The sequence below is a fragment of the Oncorhynchus kisutch genome, linkage group LG6 (genome assembly GCF_002021735.2).
Source record: "Oncorhynchus kisutch isolate 150728-3 linkage group LG6, Okis_V2, whole genome shotgun sequence".
Classification (NCBI taxonomy): domain Eukaryota; kingdom Metazoa; phylum Chordata; class Actinopteri; order Salmoniformes; family Salmonidae; genus Oncorhynchus; species Oncorhynchus kisutch.
In genome coordinates this window covers 82,365,998-82,393,770 of record NC_034179.2, presented here as the reverse complement: position 1 = coordinate 82,393,770, position 27,773 = coordinate 82,365,998, and the positions used below count along the sequence as shown (strand labels likewise).

Sequence of the window (27,773 nt, the reverse complement as noted above, 5' to 3'; positions counted from 1 at the left end):
CTCCCATGGAAAGTTGCCACCTCTGAATATTCCCCAAAATGTGTTATCAGTATATATTTTTTTTTTTGACAATGAAAATATTGGATATCAGTATCGGCCAACAATGTCATATCGGTGCATCCCTAATGTTTAGTAATAAACACTAGCACTTCAGGGGGACAGAGACTCCCACATAACTGAACAAGAGAAACTTCATCAGGTTGTATGGTCCCTTTAAAATACATAGTCATATTAGGCTTCATTATATAATTTACAGACATGTACAAAGACAATAGCTGAGATGTGAGACACTTCAAGCTCTTCTGGTTTGTAAGACAAAGTACTGTTTCAGAGCAGTAATCTAAAACAAATAGGCCCAACTTGAGAACATGAAGAAAGCCAATCCAACCTGAATCACAACGCGAAGCCAAGTGCAATACCACTCTGACTAACAATGTCTCTCTGTGACATGTTCTGAATAAAGAACACTCTTCCCCCTTCTCTTTAATCCAGACCCTGCCATAGCCCCTGGGTCAGAAACTCAGAGAAGAGAGGTGGACTGAAGGAATGAATGGAATCTTAACACCCTCAGGTTTACACAAGCCAGTCACAAATGTCAATCAGATGCAAAATATAAAGGCAAAATGCAAGCACGGAATGTGCGAGGCAGTGCTACTCTCAGAGGTGTGTGTCTCAGGGGGACAGAGGCTTGATCAATAGCTCACCTGCAATGAATATGTGAGTGTTCTTATTGACTGGACAAGCAGATGTGTATTCAAAACCTGACAACAGAAGCATGAGTCCGGTCGATATTTTTGGGCTCCAAAATCACTAATGCCTCCTGGTTCAAACACCGTTTTAACAGGCAAAATGGGGATTAAGAGAAACTTAGGTCTGACAATATGCTGTGATTGTGTCAGACTACGTACAAGATAATGAGTCAACTGTGTGAGGTGAAGAGGGTGTGTCTCCGTGGTCCTGTGGTGGGCAGAGCCTTCCTGGTTGGTCTGTATAGTTGAAGTCATTTGGCTAAACCAGCCTTCAGACCTACATAACAGCCGAACAGCTACTTAGATCTACTACCTCTACTGTCTGAATCGGACACTAAAATCCCCTTGACTCACTGCAACAGCTATCCTCCTCGCCCTATCTATGACCTATGAGCATTTACTCTGCTTTCTCTCATCTCAATCTCTTCTGGCCATCCCTCCTTCACCCCCTCTTCTCCTTTCTCTGACCTGTACTCATTCTCTCCCCACCTTCCTCCTTCTCTTTCCTTCCCTCCCTCCCTGACTGATAGCCGTTGGTCAGCGGTGTGGTAATGAGTTGGAACTCCAGGAAATGAGGGTTGACCTGCAGTGTGTGATCCTGTAATCAGGTTGGGTAAATGCTGGGGCCTCGCCCTGCCACCCTCCTTGCCTCTGCACTCCCTGCCCCGGCCTGTCTGTCTACCAGTGAGCCTGATCGTTTAGTCAGGTTGGAGAGGGGAGGGGAGATGAGATGACAACACAGACACCCGCTGCCATCCATCCTGTCAAGACTCCATGGCAGAGCAAACCTACATCTCCGCAGCTTGAGAGAGCAGGGATTGGATGGTGAGGAGGGGAATGAGGGAGAGGGAGGGAGGGGAAGAGGATGGAGCTGAGAGAGACAGGAGAGTAGCGCGGGGAAACAAAAGTGTAAGAAGAAAACAAATGGAAATCAGAAAAAGCAAAGTGAGGAAGAATGGGAGATGAGACAGGATGAAAGATGGGTTAATGTACTACAGGCTGATGAAAAAGAGAGAAGGGGGGCAGCAGACTAGACAAGGAGAGGATAAAAACAAAACTAGAAAGGATTGAAGACAAATTAAGCAGAGGGCGGAAAGGAACGGGGAGAGATGGGGATAGACATTAAAAGACGTCAGCCATGATACGGGGAAAAATAAAGAAAAAAGGACTGTTCCTCACAGGTTCACCGCTGCTGAAACCCCCTAAGACTTGAAAAAAATGAACATTTAGAGAGCGGCAGCTGGCCAGGGGGTCACATCAAGCGTTTGACTATGTCCGGTGGCTACTTAATACTAGGGCTGAGAATTGCCAGGAATCTCACAATACGATATTATCACGATACTTAGGTGCCAATACAATACGTGTTACGATTCTATATGTATTACAACTCGATGTTCCAAGCATATTGCTCACCATATGGTCTGCTGCAGAGGCACAACAGAGAGCCATGAGAAAATACATTTTAATCAAGCTATTTAAAAAGAAGTTGGAGAACAATAATATATGAAGGAAAAATACTCGAGTTTGGTGCAGGTACAGCCAATTAGCGCAAAATTAACATTGCGATATTGTCAAAACAATACAATATGGCCTCCTGAGTGACGCAGTGGTCTAAGGCGCCACTACAGCCTCCAGTTCTATCCCAGGTTGTGTCACAGCCGGCCGTGACCGGGAGTCCCATGGGGTGGGCGCATAATTGGCCCAGCATCGTCCGGGTTAGGGGAGGGTTTGGCCGGGGGATTTCCTTGGTTCGTCATGCTCTAGCGACTCCTTGTGGCCGACCGGGCACCTGCAAGCTGACCTCAGTTGTCAGTTGGACGGTCTTTCCTCCAACACATAGGCACACATTGCTGCAGCTAGCTTCTGGGTTAAGTGAGCAGTGTGTTAAAAAGCAGCGAAGCAGAGCAGTGCGGCAGGTCATGTTTCGGGGGACACAACTCCCACAGAACTACTTGACCTCTTACTCCACTCTCTCTCTAGATGAAAGCCTGCGACTAATGAAGGCTGGCTACCCAACAACCTGTCCACTTGACCCCATCACCTACTCCAGACCATCTCTACAGATTTTCTCCCATTCCTCACTTGCCACAACTCATCCCTGACCACTGGCAATCATCAGGTTTGCGGACGACACAACAGTGGTAGGCTTGATTACCAACAACGACGAGACGGCCTACAGGGAGGAGGTGAGGGCCCTCGGAGTGTGGTGTCAGGAAAATAACCTCACACTCAACGTCAACAAAACTAAGGAGATGATTGTGGACTTCAGGAAACAGCAGAGGGTACACCCCCCTATCCACATCGATGGAACAGTAGTGGAGAGGGTAGCAAGTTTTAAGTTCCTTGGCATACACATCACAGACAAACTGAATTGGTCCACTCACACAGACAGCATCGTGAAGAAGGCGCAGCAGCGCCTCTTCAACCTCAGGAGGCTGACGAAATTCGGCTTGTCACCAAAAGCACTCACAAACTTCTACAGATGCACAATCGAGAGCATCCTGGCGGGCTGTATCACCGCCTGGTATGGCAACTGCACCGCCCTCAACCGTAAGGCTCTCCAGAGGGTAGTGAGGTCTGCACAACGCATCACCGGGGGCAAACTACCTGCCCTCCAGGACACCTACACCACCCGATGCTACAGGAAGGCCATAAAGATCATCAAGGACATCAACCACCCGAGCCACTGCCTGTTCACCCCGCTGTCATCCAGAAGGCGAGGTCAGTACAGGTGCATCAAAGCTGGGACCGAGAGACTGAAAAACAGCTTCTATCTCAAGGCCATCAGACTGTTAAACAGCCACCACTAACATTGAGTGGCTGCTGCCAACACACTGTCAATGACACTGACTCAACTCCAGCCACTTTAATAATGGGAATTGATGGGAAATGATGTAAATATATCACTAGCCACTTTAAACAATGCTACCTTATATAATGTTACTTACCCTACATTATTCATCTCATATGCATACGTAGATACTGTACTCTATATCATCGACTGCATCCTTATGTAATACATGTATCACTAGCCACTTTAACTATGCCACTTTGTTTACATACTCATCTCATATGTTATACTGTACTCGATATCATCTACTGTATCTTGCCTATGCTGCTCTGTACCATCACTCATTCATATATCCTTATGTACATATTCCTTATCCCCTTACACTGTGTATAAGACAGTAGTTTTTATTTTTTGGGGGAATTGTTAGTTAGATTACTTGTTCGTTATTACTGCATTGTCGGAACTAGAAGCACAAGCATTTCGCTACACTCGCATTAACATCTGCTAACCATGTGTATGTGACAAATAAAATTTTATTTGATTTGATTTGGCTGCGTCCCCTCTGACTTCAAGTTTGCCTCTCCTTAAGAAACCAACACTTCATCCCTCTGACGTCAACAACTACTAGACCAGTATCCCTTCTTTTCTATCCAAAACACTTGAGCGTGCTGTAACTCTCTCGTTATCACTCTCAGAACAATCTTGTTGATCCTAACCAGTTAGGCTTCGAGTCGTGTCACTCATCCGAGACTGCTCTCCACTCTGCCAAAGCTGACTCGGTGTCTGCACCACGTACTCTCACTACTGGTGTCCCCCAGGGCTCAGTTCTAGGCCTGCTCCTCTTTACACTAAGTCATTCTGCTCTGTCATATCCTTTCATGGTCTTCCAATCACTGCTATGCAAATGACACTCCACTTTTTCTCCCCCCCCCCCCCCCCCTTCTGACAGTCAGGTGGAGACACGCATCTCTGCGTGCCTGGCATATCTCAGCTTGGATGTCAGCCCACCACCTCAAGCTCAACAAAACACAGCTGCTCTTCCTCCCAGGGAAGGCCTGCCCGCTCCAAGACCTCTCCATCACAGTTGACAACTCAAAGGTGCCCCCCTCCCAGAGTGCAAAGAACCTTGACGTGACCCTGGACAACACTGTCATTCTCTGCAAACATCAATGCAGTGACTCGCTCCAGCAGGTTCACTCTCTTCAGAGTACAACCTTTCTGCACACAGGAAGCGGCGCAGGTCCTAATCCAGGCACGTCTAGACTACTGCAACTCTTTTGGCTGGGCTACCAGCTTCTGCCATCAAACTCCTGCAACTTGGTGGAACAAGCTTCCCCCTAAAGTCAGGGCAGCGGAGTCCCTGCCCATCTTTCAAAAACATCTGGAAGAAATGTGTTGAGGGAAATGTACTCGATACAATTATGATGTATTGTCTCACCTAACCATCTTAAGATAAATGCACTAATTGTAAGTCGCTCTGGATAAGAGCTTCTGCTAAATGACTAGAATGGAAAACGTAGAATGAACAGTATGTGCTCACAGACCTAGACACACATTAGGGTTACATATGGTTCTTATGCATAGCTCATTTGTGTATGCAAATACGCATCTTGACAGGAACTGTTATACAAATCTGTATATTCGTGAAAACTTGAACTAAGAGGGTAAATCAATTTTAACCCCTTTTTGAAAGCACCCCTTTTGATTTGAAGCAAACTTTACATACATATTTGCCCATTGTAGAAGTGCTCAAAAAGTTCATTTTTGGGCCCGAATGCCAAAAGATTCATGAAGTTAAAAAAGGTACCAGAAATCCTTGTCTTCATCACGGCAAAAGAGAAACAGTTGAGATTGATATCAAAAACTCCTCAATTTGTAATTTGATTAAATTTTTTACCTTAAACGTTATTTTTCTAAAAACACGTAAACAACTGTTTAATTAGATTTACATATGTTGTAGCTTAGAGCCTTGTGTTGTGCTCACCATCGGTTGAGACATGTTCTTGGATACAGGGTGGGTGTCATGTTTTGGTAACTAAATGTACTGAAATGGGAATAACATTGACATTTCCACTTTCAAATTGTACCACAAAGATGGTGTGAGGGAGAATGTTGCCTTGAATGGGAATATCAGTTTGTTTTAATTAAACTGTTTATACTCCATAGGAAACCTATTAAAATCATAGAAATATAGACAATATAAACATGACCATTTAAGTTGACATCTGATGGTGGGTGGACCGGCGGCCATCTCTGTGGTAGTAATGAGAAGTTACAATTTTAATTTAATTTACATTTCAATGGTGTACCAGCTAAACTTACAGTGGCCGTCTGAAGGAGGGATAGGTCCATTCTATGAATAATTGTTCTACGCTTGAAATGACATCCACCATTCAAGAGCATGTTGTGTCTCAACAGATAGCGGGCACAACACACGCAGAAGATGTGAAGTTGGGTCGAAGCTACAATATACACCCATATCAACAACAACAAAAATCTGAGTTTCCTCATTTATGCTAATTAGTAAAAGTTTTTTTATTATAACATTTTTGGGGAAGAAATGATCAAATAGTTTGACAACCCTGCTTGTGAGCTTTTGATATCATTTCAACTCAACAGTTTATATTTTCCCAGTGATGAAGACATGAATGTCTCATGGTATGGGTATACAGTGGATGAACTTTGAGCACCTTTATCTCCTGAATGTTTTGGCAATTAGGTCCAAAAAGTCACTTTCTGGCCCCTTCTTCCATGGGCAAATATCAATGGAAAGTTTTGCTTAAATCAAAAGGGATGCCGTCAAAAATTTATTTAATTCAAATGGATTAAACCGACAGACAATTGTGTGTGCGCGCGAGTACTGCGTGTGTGGGAGTCAGATAATGGGTGAGGACTGATGAGTCCAAGCCTAATCTCTGGTCATGTTTACACAAACACACATTCAGATAAACACAGCCCCCCGCTTCCCCTTCACATAATTTCATCAACTCCAACTCATCCCCCATTCATCTCCTAACCTCTCAAGCACCATCTCTTTTTATCTACTTTTCCCACTATCACTCTCCTTCAAATTTCCCATTCTTAATCCATTTCCTCCCTCCCCTCTTTTTCTCTGCCCATCCACAATAGCAGCCTTTCCAGGAGGGCCATCAATCTTCTTCAAGGAGAGCAGAGCCAGAGAGCGCTACGGCTACGGCAGATTACCAGCTCTCCTTACTGATCACTGCTGCTGCTCACTGGACAACACAGGGAGGGAGGCACAGGGAGGGAGATCGTGTTTGGAGCCCCAAACCAGGAGAGAGCTACGCCCACCAAATCTGCAAAAGGTATTTGCATCCTAATTCAGAGGTGTATACATTTAAATCCAAACTGAGAACTCCCTACCTGTCCAACCCACACCCGTCTGTCTGTCCCCTGAGAGGACTCAGAGCCTAAGGAGAGAGCATTTAGCTAGGTTTTCTATAGATAGATAAGACCGACTTCTAGTCTTTAGTCTATATGTAATGACAGGGTAGAGGTAATAGCCCAGTGATTGTGGGGATCCATAACCAGCCTACAAGGGTCGGCTTCCACTTGCAGCCTGTGAGATACGGTAGAGTTAGAGGGAGGGTGTAGGACAAGTGAGGGGCAGATAAGATAGAGGTGGAAGAGAGGGGAGCATTATGCGTTAGGTATAGGCTGGGAGGCAGGTGGGCAATGAAGCAGTTGATGTTTATTCACTTGTCAAAAACGCTACAGGCAAAGACATGCGAGGTGTGCCTTCCGGAGACTTCTGGGCAGAACAGAGAGGGGTGTGTGTAGTGTGGGGGGTGTTATATATTTATTTACAGGCCAGGATTAGGGGGATGAGGCAGAGAAGAGACGTGACCTTGGAGCCAAGAGTTGTTTTTTTTACGAGACGCCTCACAATAATCCACACACCCACGCCTGTGCCACCACCAAGGCCAGTCCTCTACTCTAGAGAGAGGCTGGTGGAGAGGGGGGAGAGGAGGGGGTGAGGACTGAACGACAAGGGCTCAGATCTTATATATCTCCATGCTATCTTCGGTAACCCCCTGCAAGTTCAAAATCTAACTGGAATAATAAGAATCACTAATATCATTCTGCAATGTAAGGCCCTGTCCTTGTTTCTCCTTCTGAAAACAGGATAATCTCAGCTTGGATAAGAACCTAAGCACCAGGATAGCTTTATACATTTATCCTATAATGTAATGCAATGCCTCTTCCTCCTCACTGAGGTTAATGCTTTATACATTTATCCTATAATGTAATGCAATGCCTCTTCCTCCTCACTGAGGTTAAGGCTTTATACATTTATCCTATAATGTAATGCAACGCCTCTTCCTCCTCACTGAGGTTAAGGCTTTGGGGGTGTTGCCAACTTTCAGTATGCTGTCACCTTGTTGTCTGGGGATCAGAGTTGAGGACAGGGGTTATACTTAGAGCTGTCTACATACTGTACGTCCCTCCACAGCACTGACTTGGGATCAGTAGCGCTGTTCAGGGCCTCTGTGCCACATGGCGGGGAGGAGAGGTACGGCTCAGCGCTAAAGACTGACACTAACTTAATCACTGATAATTGAGTCGGCTGCTGGGGAAGGTGCAACATTAAAAGGGGCAATCTGCAGTTAAGGGATCGGGCAGGAGAAATGTAACCACTATGAAATTCATAGGCAGAGCTATGAATGCAAGGACTGACAAAATGTAAGTTTGAACGATGTTTTGAGGCTATATAGTATTTGTTTACACTTAGTTTACAAACAGTGGAGTAAAACAAGGTTATATTTTGGGTTCTGATGGGGTATGACAGTAGAACTAAGCTCATGAGGCATTTCTAAGTTATATTCTTCAAGAATATAACTTACTTATCATTCATAGGTTTAAGAAATGGATGCCGCAACTGCAGATTGCCCATTTAAAGGATAACAACGGTAGGCAGGGCTGGCTCAGCCTGTCATTGGGTGTCTAATCACTGAGAAGACGCACACATACATCAGATCACTACCGGCTATTAGCTCAGAACCACTCAGGACCCTCAAAGGGGCTTTGATCAGTCGAGGGGCGAGGAGAGCAAACGGACAAGGGGGGCGAGGACACAGCCCACACACACCGTCAGAGGAGCGAGGGACAGAGAGACAGACAAGATGAGTGTCCTTCCCTGTCATTAGGACCCTGAGGTGTCCAAGGAGATGACAGTGGGGCATATTCAAAGGGCTGTCTGCCTCCATAGCTGCCCCCAAGAAGCTTGGATCAATTACACTGTAATTACACTGTAACTTGTTGAGTTAGGCTGCTACCCCAAAAGTCAGGGGGGAATGTAACCCCATTCCATGGCCTTCAATATCATCAACTTGAGCAACAACACATGTTCTTGCTAGTGATCCCAGCAGCAGTTTTAGTGAGTGATGAGACAGGTAAAGTGATAGTGGGTTGTATAAAGCCTATAGCAGTGGGTTGTGCATAGCCTATAGATAGCTGGTGAGTGGATTTATGAAGATGGAGGGGTCCTGTAATAGAATGTTGATGAATTGACCAGCCTCCACCCTTTCCTGACCATAGGGAGCATGTCTGGGAGAATGAGACTGGAGATATGTCAAACTGTCTGGAGCTGCAGGGTTAAATATCAACTGATAAAAATACTGCTCTATCAAACTACAGAGAAGAAAGTAAAGGACACACTAGGAAAAAGCCAAACAGGAACAAGCAGAGAGAGGACAAGCTCTTCCCTCTTATTAAGAGTTTCTCCCACAAATGCTGACAACCTCACATTGCCAAATTAAAGGTTTTTGAGCACACACACACACAAACGTTTTTTATTGTGCCGCAACATCCACACACTTTGTTGTCGTGGCTCAGTGCATGGATGCCGTGAGATCTAAGATGTTACAGATCGCATGAGATGCTTTAGCGGTGGACTGCAGGGGTCTGACATCCCCTGCCATGGAGAGGTATGGAGCAATGGAAGAGAGGGAGCAATGGAGGAGAGAGAGAAAATAAGAGGGGAAAAGAATGAGAGAGCGAGAATCCAAATGAAAGGCTGCCAAGCAAAAAGAGGTAGAGTATCTGTACACTGAAAAGCAATAGTAAGCAGACATAATGAAAGATACATTGGCAATGTGTGAGAGAAGTAAGCACAGCATACATCATATACATTGATATTTTATTTCTGAAATGGGCAGAAGAATGTAGATTAGAGTTGAAGACAAAATGCCTCACAAAACACAATATCAAACAATTACTCTGATCAGAATTGGATCAGAGGCCAACATTAGAGTAATGTTTTATTTAGGGATGTGCTAAATGGACATTTTTTCTTAGCGTTTAAACTGCCATGTTTGGGGAGGGGGGGGGTTCCGTTTAAACCGATAAGAAAGAAAAACTATCCACATTTATTCATAATGCAAATTAAAATGGTCCTATTACAGATGTATGACCGTTAGGGCCGGGCAATGAAGTCATCTACCGCGACCCTTTACACACAGAACACACAGAACGCAGTACAGTACAATTCACCAAAGTAGCCTAAAGTTCACCTCTTCCTCTCCGAGTTTATTTAAATTACACTACCTTCTGTAGCCTTTATAGACAGTCTAGTTGGGCTATAACAAAGGGATTTTAAAAAAATAATGATAACTGCACTGTGACTTTAATATGTGGGGTGGGGGTTCAGTTAGGGATTTTTCTTAACTTTAAGGATCCCAACTTCATTTAAATGTTCACACCCTTAGTTTAATTAATGTACAGAAATTGAAAAATCCTACATGTCAAAATGTAGGTGATATGTATATTGGTACATAGTGGGGCGGAAGGTAGCCTAGTGGTTTGAGCGTTGGACTAGTAACCGAGAGGTTGCAAGTTCGAATCCCGAGCTGGTAAAAAAAAAAGAATTTGATCTTAAATAAATAAAGGTATAAAAATATAGTGATGATTGACAAATATAAATGAAGAATAACTAACATGAGCATCTAAAGGCTTGATTCTGTCGACATACTGGAGGCACGGTTCCTTCAGGTCAAATGGTCACAAGACTGGAGAGTGAAGTGCCTGTCGCGCACCACACGTCACCCAGCTTAAATCTGAGCGGGGCGGTTTACATTTTAAAACTATTTAACCATAAACATAATTGTTTAAAACCTGGAAATGTAATGTAATTTTATGAAGCATGTACCTTGTTTCAAAGGAGCCTAGCATAGCCAAAATACAAACATAGAAATGTTGAGGGAATTATTTTAACACTTAATACACCATTGAAAACAGCATGATTCTCATGTTCTACTGGTTTTCAGCATAATCCTAGTCATATTAGTAAACCATGCTAGTTAATGCATCTTTAGATCTCCCCTTAATTTTTACATGAAACCACTGGTGCATGCAGTGCGCTTCTGAGATATTTTCCTGCTAATTGCATTTTGGAACATTCGCGCATAGCCTACAGCCATGATCGCATTGTTGAGCTGAAAATATAAAGAAATAAAACTATCAGCATTTTAAGCTAAACGGTCTGATCTGTTGCATCATTGGTTTAAAAAATATTTATGTGCAGTGGTTGGATGAATTTTAAAACAGTCCGTTTTAAAACAGATATTTATCATCATCACAGGGACAACGGGACTCCCTTAATGTCGAGCCCTGTAGGGAAAGGTATTTTGTTGTAATTGTAACGTTGTATTTGAGACGGGCTCGACTACGCAAAGAGTGTAGCAAACATTGTGGTCTGATTCTCTATGGTAAAAAAAGATGGTAATGCATGGGTCCTTGATCATACAATGACGTGCAAATGGTGTTCGTGGCATGACAAGCAAAAAGTTCATGTCTAGCCCTGCCACTCCATATTCCCTTGACAAGATCTCCACAGCAATGTCAGCTCTGCCTCATGAATATTCATCCACTTCATTAACACACAAGTGGGGAAACAACATATTGCATGAGCCTGACATTATTTGGAGAGAAGGAATAAAATACAGATGGGACAGACGCTAGAGAAAGAGGAGAGTCCACTAGTAGAGACAGACAGACAACACAATAACTCTTTACTGAACCTCAAGAGTACCAGAAAGTTGTCCTACATTATACCACGATCCAGCAGCCCCGTTCCAAACCCAGATAAGGCTCTCTAAAAGCAGGAGCAAAGGCAAGGACATCAGGCTGGGAATTACATGCCATTTTACTTTGGAAATCCTCCAGGAACAAAGGCGACAAACAGCTGCAATTTCTCTGCTCATGTCTGGCTGCACACACAATGAACAGCTAAGTGCAGCGTGGAAGAAGCCACAGAGCAATCTGCTGTCATTCTACTGCCATTCAGCCAGAGAAGAGAGTCTCCAACTTGGTGTTGTTTTTCCAACCTGCCCCTACAAATACACACACTCAATCACACAAGTGTACAAAGAATGTATGTTTCCTGCACATAGGTTATGCAAACCCACTCCCACAACAGAGACATACTCAAATCCACTTAGCCACAGACACACACTGACAAACCTACACACAAACAAGATTATTTTCTCTTTATGCTGTAATGCCAGTGAATCTCTTAAGAGGGACGGCCATGGGGGAAATCTCCATTCTCTAGTGATGTCCTTAGAGACCCAGTGAGACAGCACACAATATTTCTCAGCTAACCTCTTTGATAACTGAAAAAGTGGGCTGCTTTGGGGAAGCGATAAGACAAAGTCAGTCGTCACCCAAAAACTTTGTCCGGCCTTGTCCCCAGCTCTTTAAGGGAGGGCCTCGGACAAAAACACCCAACTATAATTGGAACACGGCCCAGGAATCGATACTGCTGCTCAAGTAACGGTCCTCAGCCAGAGCCATTTCATATTATACCCTCCATACCTGTTTCTCTGACAACAAAAAAAAAAGAAAAGAAAAAAAACTCAATTTCAGAATGGTATGAACTATCGATTTCACTACCGCAATCCTCTTCCACCCAACATCACGTCTCTCCCCCCATCTCACTCGCTCTCTCTATACCTCCGCCTCACCTACTATATAACTCCTTTTCTCGTTCTATCTTTTTAGCTCCATCTTTGCACATAACACTCCTCACTCCACCTGCATTAAACCTGTTGCTCTCACTCCCAATTTAGGATAGTTTAGTATCTCCCTCTGTAAAGTCTCCCTTATCTTCCTCCCTCCATCCCTGTCTGGGCATCTCTTTGTATCATTTCACCTTTGACCTTGAATTTGCACAGCGCTTAAACCCTGTCTCACCCAACCCTCAGAGATACTACCCCTAGATGGGTGATTCATTCCCAAAATACCAAACAGCCAGAGGGAAATTACCTTTGAATTCAATTGGACTCTCATCACAACAGCAAGATGGTCTACTGCTGCTTTCCAAGCTCAAATGGCAGTAAATACCAGCACGATTAGATCTGACTTTGGGGCCACGGCCGCTTCTAAATCACTGCATTGTCATTGATATTCAGATAACTTCTCGGGGTCAGCAGCAAGGCTACTCGGCCAGGGAGAAGTAGGCCTCAAGCCCCCAGTCCAGGCAGGCCTTCAGCCCACACTCTCCACACCCAGCCAGCCAGACGCTCACTAAGCTAAACCGCCACCAGCACAGCAAGGCAGCACATTTAAATACATCTAAATGGCAGATGGAATGAGCTGTGTCCAGTTTCCCGATACCGATGGAATTTACACTTACGAGTGTTTCAACAACGCATCTTTCCAATAACGGCCAAATATGTAATACGTATTTCCCAAAACACCACGCAGAGAGACTGCATTGTAGGCGCATGTGTCAATACTAAGTGCATTGTAGGCGCATGTGTCGATACTGATAGGCCGGAAAGAAAAGGCAGTGCTGCTCTCGGATTAGCTTTCTCCATTAAAAATCTTGCCTTAACATTAGAATGATTTCACAATACTGACGACGGATCAGAACTTAGAATGAAGTTACCACCTAAGGCTGCAAATATTGAGGCGTCTTATTCGTATTGCTTACCCAATAAAAATGCACTAAGTCACCGATTGGCAAATCATTGCGCATATTAGGCTACACATCATGAAATATATTGAGGCAAATTAGAGAAATTAGCCAAATAGAACAATTGATTGAACATGAAATATATTTCTATATGATTGAAATAGGCCTATAGCTTATTGTTAATATTTGAATGCAGTTCTCAGTTTTCATTTGAATAATCTTTTTAAACATAGCTTGGAATTAATTGCAAAGACATTGCCAACTCTGTATTTGTAGTTATCGGCAGTCACAGAGAGACAGATAAACCATTTGATTCTGTTTAGCGGAGATCTTCTGTGTTTAAAATGACGTGGGGGGGCATCTAACGGCGGACTTAGCTGTTCTACGAGCAGTCTGAGGCAAGCATTAAATTCCAAGCATTTTCAAGTGCAACGTTGGATTTAACAATGCTCCTACGAAGGCTCTAAAGATGAACTGAGCCTTATGATGCTTTTGGGAAACCGGCCCTAGGTTTGTGTTTCACTTTAAAATGGATGCCATAATGTAATGGAAGAGCAGCAGGCTTGGTTTTAGTCTGGCTGAAAAATGGCCTGGCGTCTCTTTAAGGTAACAAAAAACATCCACTTCGTCTGCGTCAGTCCTGCTCCCACCCTGTTATTGGAGTGCAGGAATGAGCAGTGGAAAACAATTAGATACCGCCACTGTCTGCATCAGTCACACGCACACAAAATACATTTCATCCCACACATCCGAAACAGCCAATAGCACAGGCAGGCGTTTGCGACCCCAATCCATATTTCAATTTCCAACCTCTCAGCAAAGTAATTCAATACTTGTTGCATTCCCTTACAAGTAATCAGCATTGTGAGAAATGGGCTTCTTCTAAAGCTGCACCTGTAGTGTCACACTGACTCACACACATTTACTGGAGCTGCACACACACCTATTACCACCATTATCCACACACACACACATATACATACATACATACATATACACATACATATATACATACATACATACACATTTATATACATACATACATACACACACTTAACACAGGTGGAAAGACACAGTCACACAACTAAACTGCCTGGATGCACAGTCTGGTGCTCTTCTCCTCACGGCTCTGTGGCCATGTGGAAGCGGAGGCTGGCGGGTATTAACGACAAATTTAGGAGCTTAAACAGCGACAGCTTTACGATGCCTGAGCGGCCTCTACCACTCCATTGCTGTCAGATTACATTAGCTTGCCCTTCGCCATGCACTTCGATTGGCTGTTATTCCTAGCAGTTACAGAATCACCTTGCGTAAATAAAACAAAGTGTTCTGTCCTATGGATGGTGTGTAGAGTGCATCTCCGCTAAATCGGGTGCTGTCCAATTTAACATATAACATAGAATGGATGGAGTTGGCTGGCTACGGGTTTGCGTGCAGTGAAATGACTGAGTAGGCATTGCAGTACCGGTAACTTTTGAAGTGTTCCATCGCCAGTCATGGTCATGAAGGTGTTGTGCAACGGAAATGTATTTTACCATTTTGGCCCAATCACTGACTACAGCCTGACTTTAACTACGGAACAATGGAACCTTGTGCCTGCTCTGAGGATCCTTTCCTGTCAACGCAGTCTGGAAGCACGTACAAAATTTGTCTTCATACAGAGAAGCACATTCCTGTTGACAACCACGGGATTTTCCTTACCGTTATGAGATGGCGGTCTCTCAGCACAGCCACACTGACTGGTGAGGCCAGCATGTCAAATCAAGGTAAGTACTCCAGTCAGACAAGTACTCCACTCACACCAAAATTACTTTCCCAGTTAAAACAGCTGCCAAGATGAAGTCTCTGCACTCAAGCCACAACTAAACACATGTCTGTCTTCAGACTTTCACAGGCCCCATTTTCCTCATCAATTAGAGCCAAAACTCTCACTTACACTGAAATAGTGTAGGCCTATCAGTTTTGAGGTGTCTGTTGGAGCAGGTGTGTACCAGATGAATGAGTACGTCTTGTGCAGCTCCTTGAGGGCAGCTTTTAGGACTGGGACTGTAGTGGGTGTCCCAGTAGTTGTTATCTATGCTGTCTCAGAGCATACCTCACTAAACCACTCAGATGCTCAACTAAACTCCAACAAAGCTCCCTCAGTTTCAACCTGCGTGTGTTTACAATCTGGAAAAATGCAGAAGGACCACACAAGAATGATTGAGAATTCCCACAGCACTTCATGTACTAAAACTAATCTTGCTTCAATATTTTATTTGTTGAAATACCAGCTGTGCCCCAAAACGCCCACTTAAAAAACATCTGCCACCGTAATTCGCTCTGTCTGTGCATGGTTAACCATATTGACAATTTCAGTTTCTCATCTTTAGGCAGGACCTTATTCTGCAATGCAGCAACCCCTCAGCCTGGCTCTTCACATTCTCTATGGAGCTCCGTTTCTGGCAAAGGACACTGTGCTGCACAACTCATGCAAACAAATACGGGAGACAAGTGATGGTCACTATCTGGCAGGATACAGGCAGTTGTGGGATTGTGGCTTCAGAGGAAATTGTGGGTTCATAATGTGGCAAAAAAAAATGCTTTTACTTACGCACAGGGCCCCTGTGAGAATTACTCATGTATTCATTTCAAGAAATAACCCACCTCTTTCCCGCACACCAACTGCATAAAATGAATCTTTCCTTCACAAATGGTCAAGCTAAAACCAGCTGTCAAACCATTGTCAGACAAGCGCGAGGCAGCGTAGATTGGCTACCTAGCTAACTAGCTCAGCTGGCTAACCAACTAGCTAGCAAGCTGGCTAAGTAGGAAACTACAACAAGTGTTTTGTTACATTTTAGGACGATTAGCTAATGTTTGGTAGACGATTTGTCAGGGCTAGCTTCCGACGAGCTAGCTACCAGTCTGCTGGTTAGTTAACTAGCTAGCGAGCGAACGTTCGCTAGCTAAGTGTAGCTTGCTATCTCGAACATCAACAGTCGAGATTGTTGAGAAGGTAAAATAGATAGATACAAGTTGGCTAAGTGCCTTCCGTATTCCTGTTAGATACCAAACTCACATGTTCACTGGTGTTTGGTCTCAGAATGAAAGCGAGTACAAACAAAGTTTCCTTTTGTTTTAAAACTCACCTTTTTTCAGTCTGTTCCACGACAGGATAGGATTTTTTTTGTCAGCACTGGCACTCTACATCCGGGTTATGCCTGTGACGAAATCATGCACGCCCATACCAAAACATTGCCATGCTTTGTTATTTTAGCTAAATACTTTATTCATGAATGTACATGTCTTATTAATAGATTTATTCATGTAAATATAAAAGTCAAAAACCTTTGTTTATTATTTTTGAGAATTAAATTGAACATTAAATAAACACAATTAATTCTTCTCATAGCAAAAACACAAACAATCAAGACAAGTTATTTGTATAATGTATTGTCTGTATTCCCCTCACTGTCGTTTGTAATGCTTGTATACTCTGTTGTAAACTTATTGTTTTTCTATATATTTTGAATTGGTTTACAATAAAGTATAAACTTAAAATATAATTGCCATGCTGTGATAGGACAGTCCGTATGTGAAAAAGCCTGATGATACAGTCTTCTTCTTCCTCTTCTTCTTCTTATTCAATAAAACTACATAACAATAATAAGGCTATATACAGGGGGTACCGTCCCGAGTCAATATGCTGGGATACAGGTTAATCGAGGTCATTTGCACATGTAGGTAGGGGTAAAGTGACTATGCATAGATAATAAACAGTGAAGTAGCAGCAGTGTAAAAACAGTGTAAATAGTTCGGAGAGCCATTTTATTAATTGTTCAGCAGTCTTATGGCTTGGGGTAGAAGCTGTTAAGGAGCCTTTTGGACCTAGACTTGGTGCTTCAGTACCGCTTGTTATGCGGTAGCAGAGAGAACAGTCTATGACTTGGGTGACTGGAGTCTGACAATTTTTTGGTCCTTCCTCTGACACCGCCAAGTATATAGGTCCTGGATGGCAGGAATCTTGGACCCAGTGATGTATTGGGCCGTATGCACTGCCCTCTGTAGCACCTTACGGTCAGATTCCGAGCAGTTGCCATATCAAGAGGTGATACAACCAGTCCGGATGCTCTCGATGGTGCAGCTGTAGAACTTTTTGAGGATCTCGGGACAAATGCCAAATCTTTTCAGTCTCGGAAGGAAGAAAAGGTGTTGAGTTCGATTGAGATTGCGTCTTCTGTGGATCTGTTGGGGCGGTATGCGAATTGGAGTGGGTCTAGGGTTTCCGGGATGATGGTGTTGATATGAGCCATGACCAGCTTTTCAAAGCACTTCATGGCTACCGATGTGAGTGCTATGGGGCGGTAGTCATTTTGTCTGGTTACCTTCGCATTCTTGGGCACAGGGACTATGGTGGTCTGCTTAGGTATTACAGAGTCGGTCAGGGAGAGATTGAAAATGTCAGTGAAGACACTTGCCAGTTGGTCCACTCAAGCTCTGAGTACAAGCCCTGGTAATCCGCGTCATCTGACAACTTCCGCATTGTCACTGGTACTTCCTGCTTTAGTTTTTGCGTGTAAGCAGGAATCAGGAGGATAGAATTATGGTTTTGCCAAATGGAGCATGAGGTAGAGCTTTGTATGCATCTCTGTGTGTGGAGTAAAGGTGGTCTTGAGTTTTCCTTTCCTCTGGTTGCACATGTGACATGCTGGTAGAAATGAAGTAAAATAGATATAAGTTTGCCTGCATTAAAGAAGCTCTTCTTCTGGATGAGCATTTTCTTGTTTGCTAATGGCCTTTTACAGCTCGTTGACTGCGGTCTTAGTGCCAGCATCGGTTTGTGGTGGTAAATAGACGGCTACGAAAAATATAGATGAAAACTCTCTAGGTCGATAATGTGGTCTACAGCTTATCATGAGGTACTCCACCTCAGGTGAGCAACACCTCAAGACTTCTTTAATATTAGACATTACGCACCAGCTGTTATTGACAAATAGACACACACCCCTGCCCCTCGTCTTACCAGATGTAGCTGCTCTGTCCTGCCGATGCACGGAAAACCCAGCCAGCTCTATATTATCCGTGTCGTCATTTAGCCACGGCTAGATGAAACATAAGATATTACAGTTTTTAATGTCCCGTTGGTAGGATAGTCTTGACTGTAGATAATCCTGTTTGTTTTCTAGTGATTGCACATTGGCCAACAGAACCGATGGTGGTGGCGATTTACTCCCTAACCTACGAATCCTCACAAGGATGATAGGGATTTGGGATTTGGGCCTGGTCTCCGGGAAGCAGTATATCCTTTGCGTCTGACTGATTAAATAAAACCATTTGTCTAGTTCTAGGTGAGTAATCACTGTGTTGATGTCCAGAAGCTATTTTCGGTCATTAGAGACAGTAGCAGCAACTTTATTTTTTATTTTTTATTTCACCTTTATTTAAACAGGTAGGCCAGTTGAGAACAAGTTCTCATTTACAACTGCGACCTGGTCAAGATAAAGCAAAGCAGTGCAACAAAAACAACAACAGCACAGAGTTACACATAAACAAACGTACAGTCAATAACACAAAAGAAAAGAAAAATAGAAAAATCTATGTACAGTGTGTGCAAATGTAGAAGAGTAGTGAGGAGGGCAATAAATAGGCCCTAGAGGCAAAAATAATTACAATTTAGCATTAATACTGGAGTGATAGATGTGCAATTTATGAATGTGCAAGTAGAGATACTGGGGTGCGAGTAGAGATACCAGGGTGCAACAAAGCTAGAGAGTAAGTAATAATATGGGGATGAGGTAGTAACTTTATGTACAAAATAAGTTACAAACAATGCAAAAAAATGAACAAAATAGTACAGATGGTTAGGAGCCCGTAAAACGGCAGCCATCCCCTCCGGCAACATTATAAGAACATTGCAAGAACATTTTCAAAGATTTTACTGAGTTACAGTTCATATAAGGAAAACAATCAATTGAAATGATTTCATTAGGCCCTAATCTATGGGTTTCACATGAATGGGAATGCAGATATGCATCTGTTGGTCACACCATTTGCCTCATGCAGCGCAGCACATCTCCTTCGCATAGAGTTTATCATCCTGTTGATTGTGGCTGTGAAATGTTGTCCCAATCCTCTTCAGTGGCTGTGTGAAGTTGCTGGATATTTGCGGGAACTGTAACAAGCTGTCATACATGTTGATCCAGAGCATTTTCAATGGGTGACATGTCTGGTGAATATGCAGGTCATGGAAGAACTGAGACATTTTCAGCTTCCAGGAATTGTTTTCAGATAATTGCGACATGGGACCGTGTATTATCATGCTAAAACAAGATGTTATGGCGTCAGATAAATGGCACGACAATGGGCCTCAGGATCTCCTCACGGTATCTCTGTGCATTGAAATTGCCATTGATCAAATGTGATTGTGTTCATTGTCCGTAGCTTATGCCTGCCCATACCATAATCCCACCGCCACCGTGGGGCACTCTGTTCACAACATTGACATCAGCAAACGGCTTGCCCACACGTGCCATACATCATGTCTGCCATCTGCCCGGTACAGTTAAAACTGGGATTCATCCATGAAGAGCACACTTCTCCAGTGTGCCAGTGGCCATCGAAGGTGAGCATTTGCCCTGTTGAGGATGATGAGCACGCAGATGAGCTTCCCTGAGACGGTTTCTTACAGTTTGTGCAGAAATTATTCAGTTGTGCAAACCCACAGTTTCATCAGCTATACGGGTGGCTCGTCTCCGACGATCCCGCAGGTGGAAAAGCCGGATGTGGAGGTCCTGGGCTGGTGTGGTTACACGTGGTCTACGGTTGTGAGGCCGGTTGGACATACTGTCAAATTGCTCTCATCTTATCTACCAACATAGACAGGGCTCTAACTCCTCTAGCTCCACAATGAAATAGGGTGCAGGCCAGGCAGCAGGCTGTTAGCCAGCCTGCCAGCATAGTGGAGTCTGCCACTAGCACAGTCAGTGTAGTCAGCTCAGCTATCACCATTGAGACCGTGTCTGTGCCTCGACCTAGGTTGGGCAAAACTAAACATAGCGGTGTTCGGCCTTAGCAATCTCACTAGGATAAAGACCACCTCCATTCCTGTCATTATTGAAAGAGATCATGATACCTCACATCTCAAAATAGGGCTACTTAATGTTAGATCCCTTACTTCAAAGGCAATTATAGTCAATGAACTAATCACTGATCATAATCTTGATGTGATTGGCCTGACTGAAACATGGCTTAAGCCTGATGAATTTACTGTGTTAAATGAGGCCTCACCTCCTGGCTACACTAGTGACCATATCCCCCGTGCATCCCGCAAAGGCGGAGGTGTTGCTAACATTTACGATAGCAAATTTCAATTTACAAAAAAAAAATGACTTTTTCGTCTTTTGAGCTTCTAGTCATGAAATCTATGCAGCCTACTCAATCACTTTTTATAGCTACTGTTTACAGGCCTCCTGGGCCATATACAGCGTTCCTCACTGAGTTCCCTGAATTCCTATCGGACCTTGTAGTCATAGCAGATAATATTCTAATCTTTGGTGACTTTAATATTCACATGGAAAAGTCCACAGACCCACTCCAAAAGGCTTTCGGAGCCATCATCGACTCAGTGGGTTTTGTCCAACATGTCTCTGGACCCACTCACTGTCACAGTCATACATACGCTGGACATAGTTTTGTCCCATGGAATAAATGTTGTGGATCTTAATGTTTTTCCTCATAATCCTGGGCTATCGGACCACCATTTTATTACGTTTGCAATTGCAACAAATAATCTGCTCAGACCCCAACCAAGGAACATCAAAAGTCGTGCTATAAATTCACAGACAACACAAAGATTCCTTGATGTCCTTCCAGATTCCCTCTGTCTACCCAAGGACGCCAGAGGACAAAAATCAGTTAACCACCTAACTGAGGAACTCAATTTAACCTTGCGCGATACCCTAGATGCAGTTGCACCCCTAAAAACTAAAAACATTTCTCATAAGAAACTAGCTCCCTGGTACACAGAAAATACCCGAGCTCTGAAGCAAGCTTCCAGAAAATTGGAACGGAAATGGCGCCACACCAAACTGGAAGTCTTCCGACTAGCTTGGAAAGACAGTACCGTGCAGTACCGAAGAGCCATTACTGCTGCTCGATCGTCCTATTTTTCTAACTTAATTAAGGAAAATAAGAACAATCCGAAATTCCTTTTTGATACTGTCGCAAAGCTAACTAAAAAGCAGCATTCCCCAAGAGAGGATGACTTTCACTTCAGCAGTGATAAATTCATGAACTTCTTTGAGGAAAAGATTATGATTATTAGAAAGCAAATTACGGACTCCTCTTTAAATCTGCGTATTCCTTCAAAGCTCAGTTGTCCTGAGTCTGCACAACTCTGCCAGGACCTAGGATCAAGAGAGACGCTCAAGTGTTTTAGTACTATATCTCTTAACACAATGATGAAAATAATCATGGCCTCTAAACCTTCAAGCTGCATACTGGACCCTATTCCAACTAAACTACTGAAAGAGCTGCTTCCTGTGCTTGGCCCTCCTATGTTGAACATAATAAACGGCTCTCTATCCACTGGATGTGTACCAAACTCACTAAAAGTGGCAGTAATAAAGCCTCTCTTGAAAAAGCCAAACCTTGACCCAGAAAATATAAAAAACTATCGGCCTATATCGAATCTTCCATTCCTCTCAAAATTTTTAGAAAAGGCTGTTGCGCAGCAACTCACTGCCTTCCTGAAGACAAACAATGTATACGAAATGCTTCAGTCTGGTTTTAGACCCCATCATAGCACTGAGACGGCACTTGTGAAGGTGGTAAATGACATTTAATGGCATCGGACCGAGGCTCTGCATCTGTCCTCGTGCTCCTAGACCTTAGTGCTGCTTTTGATACCATCGATCACCACATTCTTTTGGAGAGATTGGAAACCCAAATTGGTCTACACGGACAAGTTCTGGCCTGGTTTAGATCTTATCTGTCGGAAAGATATCAGTTTGTCTCTGTGAATGGTTTGTCCTCTGACAAATCAACTGTACATTTCGGTGTTCCTCAAGGTTCCGTTTTAGGGACCACTATTGTTTTCACTATATATTTTACCTCTTGGGGATGTTATTCGAAAACATAATGTTAACTTTCACTGCTATGCGGATGACACACAGCTGTACATTTCAATGAAACATGGTGAAGCCCCAAAATTGCCCTTGCTAGAAGCATGTGTTTCAGACATAAGGAAGTGGATGGCTGCAAACGTTCTACTTTTAAACTCGGACAAAACAGAGATGCTTGTTCTAGGTCCCAAGAAACAAAGAGATCTTCTGTTGAATCTGACAATTAATCTTAATGGTTGTACAGTTGTCTCAAAGAAAACTGTGAAGGACCTCGGCGTTACTCTGGACCCTGATCTCTCTTTTGAAGAACATATCAAGACCATTTCAAGGACAGCTTTTTTCCATCTACGTAACATTGCAAAATTCAGAAAATTTCTGTCCAAAAATGATGCAGAAAAATTAATCCATGCTTTTGTCACTTCTAGGTTAGACTACTGCAATGCTCTACTTTCCGGCTACCCGGATAAAGCACTAAATAAACTTCAGTTAGTGCTAAAAACGGCTGCTAGAATCCTGACTAGAACCAAAAAGTTTGATCATATTACTCCAGTGCTAGCCTCCCTACACTGGCTTCCTGTCAAAGCAAGGGCTGATTTCAAGGTTTTACTGCTAACCTACAAAGCATTACATGGGCTTGCTCCTACCTATCTCTCTGATTTGGTCCTGCCGTACATACCTACACGTACGCTACGGTCACAAGACGCAGGCCTCCTAATTGTCCCTAGAATTTTTAAGCAAACAGCTGGAGGCAGGGCTTTCTCCTATAGAGCTCCATTTTTATGGAACGGTCTGCCTACCCATGTCAGAGACGCAAACTCGGTCTCAACCTTTAAGTCTTTACTGAAGACTCATCTCTTCAGTGGGTCATATGATTGAGTGTAGTCTGGCCCAGGAGTGGGAAGGTGAACGGAAAGGCTCTGGAGCAACGAACCGCCCTTGCTGTCTCTGCCTGGCCGGTTCCCCTCTTTCCACTGGGATTCTCTGCCTCTAACCCTATTACAGGGGCTGAGTCACTGGCTTACTGGGGCTCTCTCATGCCGTCCCTGGAAGGGGTGCGTCACTGGAGTGGGTTGATTCACTGATGTGGTCATCCTGTCTGGGTTGGCGCCCCCCCCCCCTGGGTTGTGCCATGGCGGAGATCTTTGTGGGCTATACTCAGCCTTGTCTCAGGATGGTAAGTTGGTGGTTGAAGATATCCCTCTAGTGGTGTGGGGGCTGTGCTTTGGCAAAGTGGGTGGGGTTATATCCTTCCTGTTTGGCCCTGTCCGGGGGTGTCCTCGGATGGGGCCACAGTGTCTCCTGACCCCTCCTGTCTCAGCCTCCAGTATTTATGCTGCAGTAGTTTATGTGTCGGGGGGCTAGGGTCAGTTTGTTATATCTGGCGTACTTCTCCTGTCCTATTCGGTGTCCTGTGTGAATCTAAGTGTGCATTCTCTAATTCTCTCCTTCTCTCTTTCTTTCTCTCTCTCGGAGGACCTGAGCCCTAGGACCATGCCCCAGGACTACCTGACATGATGACTCCTTGCTGTCCCCAGTCCACCTGGCCGTGCTGCTGCTCCAGTTTCAACTGTTCTGCCTTATTATTATTCGACCATGCTGGTCATTTATGAACATTTGAACATCTTGGCCATGTTCTGTTATAATCGCCACCCGGCACAGCCAGAAGAGGACTGGCCACCCCACATAGCCTGGTTCCTCTCTAGGTTTCTTCCTAGGTTTTGGCCTTTCTAGGGAGTTTTTCCTAGCCACCGTGCTTCTACACCTGCATTGCTTGCTGTTTGGGGTTTTAGGCTGGGTTTCTGTACAGCACTTTGAGATATCAGCTGATGTACGAAGGGCTATATAAATAAATTCGATTTGATTTTATTTGACTTTGGAGGCGGCTTATGGTACAGAAATGAACATTAAATTCTCTGGCAGCAGCTCTGGTGGACATTCCCACAATTAGCATACCAATTCCACACTCCCTCAAAATTTGAGACATCTGTGGCATTGTGTCTTGTGACAAAACTGCACATTTTAGAGTGGTCTTTAATTGTCCCAAGCACAAGGTGCACCTGTGTAATGACCATGCTGTTTAATCAGCTTCTTGATATGCCACACCAATCAATGGATTATCTTGGCAAAGAAGAAATGCTCACTAACAGGGATGTCAACAAACATGTGCACCACATTTGAGAGAAATAACCTTTTTATGCATATGGAAGATTTCTGGGATCTTTTATTTTAGCTCATGAAACATGGGACCAACACTTTACATGTTGCGTTTATATTTTTGTTAGGTATAAAATAAAATAATAAAATAAATCCCTACTAACTTCTAGCACATGCTCCCCCCCAAATCCCTCCCAGGCCCCCCAATCCCATTAAACTTAATCTATATCATTCTGAAACAATCCACCTTTAGGATTATTCAGCATGTCAGCAACCTTTTCCACAGTAACATTTGTTACCTCCAATAACTATTTTGCCATTTCCACAATAACCTTCAACCTGGCATTTCTGCTTTCCACAACCAAAGATGTGTTGATAACCTTACCAATGAAAGCTATGAAGTCAACTTTATTCATTATCAAGGTGTCCTTTGACAAAGCACATTCAAGAGCGCAAGATTTCTGAACATGTCTTGAAACCATGCCAGGACCAGCAGAAGCACCAGCCCCGAAAGGAAGTCCACTTACTACAGGAGTCCGCACTGTAGTTCCACCAATCTGCATATGATACATCATGACTGATTCTATATCTCTGAGCCTCTCTAGCCTCTCTCTTAATCAGATAGGGAGTAAATAAGGCCCATCAAACACCATCACAACTTTCCACTCCGAGACATTTTTACTATTACTTCCTACCTTACAGTGTCTTTATGCTTTCCATACTAGACGCTCCACTGCTTTCAGTATCATGATCTCTCTTCTTCCTATGTCTTTCCACTACAGACTATTCAGATCCTTGACCCTCATCCTTCCACTCCATATCATCAGAACTGTCACCCATAAAGATCGCATTCCAGCACAGCTGTTGCTTCCCCAACCTTTTCTCCATTTCCTCCACTTTGTCCGCACTACTCGCCGCCATTTGATCTCATTCCAGGGCCATGTTCATTACGAAAATGTTGTAGATAGAAATACCACAAATAGAGCTGATGTGATTCCTTATTCTAGATGTCATAGAGGCTTGTTTATTCTATCTGAACGTTCCAAAACGTTGTGTCCTCCTGTACGTGGCCCTGGTGAAAACTGTTGAAGCAGAAAGTGACAATGTCACAGCGTTGAAATGAAACTATGTGATTTTCACAGACAGATTGCATATTATTTTGTGGACTTTAATCTTTCATAGATTATTCATCTTGAACTGAAGTTCTTAGATTCTATTTCTGTGATCTTCTTCCAAGCAGTTGTCTACCGGGACATATGGGTTTGAAGGCAGAAGAAGTTTATAGAAATATAGTAAAGAAATGTAAAATATTTGTCAAGAAGAAAAAAGATAACTTTAAACGTTTATTGAACTCTTACTAAAATAAAAAAATGCATTGGCACCGGCATCTGGATGTTGGCTTGAACATTGGTGATGTTCCCGAAACAGTGAATGTGTTTGCTCTTTCCCACTCATAGCAAGGGGAACAGCCTTGACAGGAATACAATGACATATTTCATTTGTGATTTTTACTACCAAACATAACACACATGTTCATGAGTTATGCAAAATCCTTGTTATTCCAAGCCAATAGAATGCAGTCACCACATAGTAGTGTATTACCCTGTGACAGTGTCTGCTCAGTCTGCAGGGTTGGCACCATGTTCTCCAGTAGCTCCACTCTGAAGGACTTTAATGCAATTATAAATAAATAAGCATGTGGTGGGGAAGAAGACGGGGCCCTTTGGGGACAAGCTGAGAGAAAATAGTGGAAGTTTAATTAAAGCTGCAAAACCATACTCCTACTCACACACACACACACACACACACACACACACACACACACACACACACACACACACACACACACACACACACACACACACACACACACACACACACACACACACACACACACACACACACACACACACACACACACAGTGAAACACAAACAAACACATACTGGGGAAAAATCGTTGTGTGTGCGTGCATGTGTGTGCTCATGGATGGGCTTTCATTATGTGTAGCATCTGGAGAATATCCACTCATGTGGCCACACTTATCACTTCATTGGTTTTGATAATGTAATCATTATCATTAGAAAGAAAGGAATTAGATTACCTGAATGTGGAAAAAAGTGAAGGCAAGATTTCCGGGAGGCAGGTCAAGTGGTGGTACAGTCAGTGTGCTTCAGTTGTGCACTCCTATCCCCACACCATAAAAAGCCAGCACATTGTCTTTTTTTTGCTCATGTTTTTTGCTCATGTTTTCTTCTGGTGAATGATTGAACTACCAGTCTCCCTGTAATTACCTGAGGGGTGTCAGGCGAGCAAATGTGCAGCCAGGAAAATGTTGATGAGGGAGTATTGAATTTGCACTTTAATTAGAGTGCTTATAGAGTGTGGATTACACGTAGCACTCCAGGTTCACCGCGCTCACTCAATTACTACACCAACCACACCATGGGAGGAGGGACAGAGGGAGGGGGAACGGGAGGGTTAGGGTTAGGAGAGAGAAGGTACAGGAGGAAATGAGGAAGGTTGGATATGACAGGATGAGGGGCTGAGGTGCAGTTTAGGTCATTTAGTGGACTGTACTGAGGACATGTGAGGAGAGTGAGAATAAATAATAGATGGGGTAGGCAAAAGGACCCTAAGAAATGAAAAGAATTATGAAACATTGAGCAGAGAGGAAGGTTGAATACATTCCCAGGGCACTTCTGTACGTTTTATTAAAAGCAAGTGGATACCAACCACTCAGTCCAACAGTGATGACTTTCTGTCTGTTGAAGTGTTTATCTCCCCATTTTCCATTTATGTGCTGTTTATTTACATAATTATCCTTGAAGTTGAAGAGTCTAGACCGAGGAGTCAGTAAAAAAGGAGAGTAAACAACAACATCAACCACAACAATGCGCCGGAGTCCCTGGGTAAATTCACAAATGGATTTATTGAGCCAATGAGTGAATATCTCCGGCCATTTAGAGTGGATTTGTCTGTTAGGCAGCGATAAACGACAGCTTGCCTTTCTTCGGATTAGCTCCTCAGTTCTGAAAA

The 27,773-nt window shown here is 43.5% G+C and overlaps 1 protein-coding gene across 1 annotated transcript in view; it reads right to left on the bottom strand.

The window, feature by feature from the left end:
- LOC109878682 (speckle-type POZ protein) overlaps window positions 1–16,704 on the bottom strand; it is a 102,356-nt gene extending 85,652 nt beyond the window's left edge. Inside the window, exon 1 of the mRNA XM_031827969.1 lies at window positions 16,609–16,704. The gene's annotated coding sequence lies outside the window, so the exon portion shown is untranslated. The remainder of the gene's footprint in view (window positions 1–16,608) is intronic.
- Between the last annotated feature and the right edge of the window lie 11,069 nt (window positions 16,705–27,773).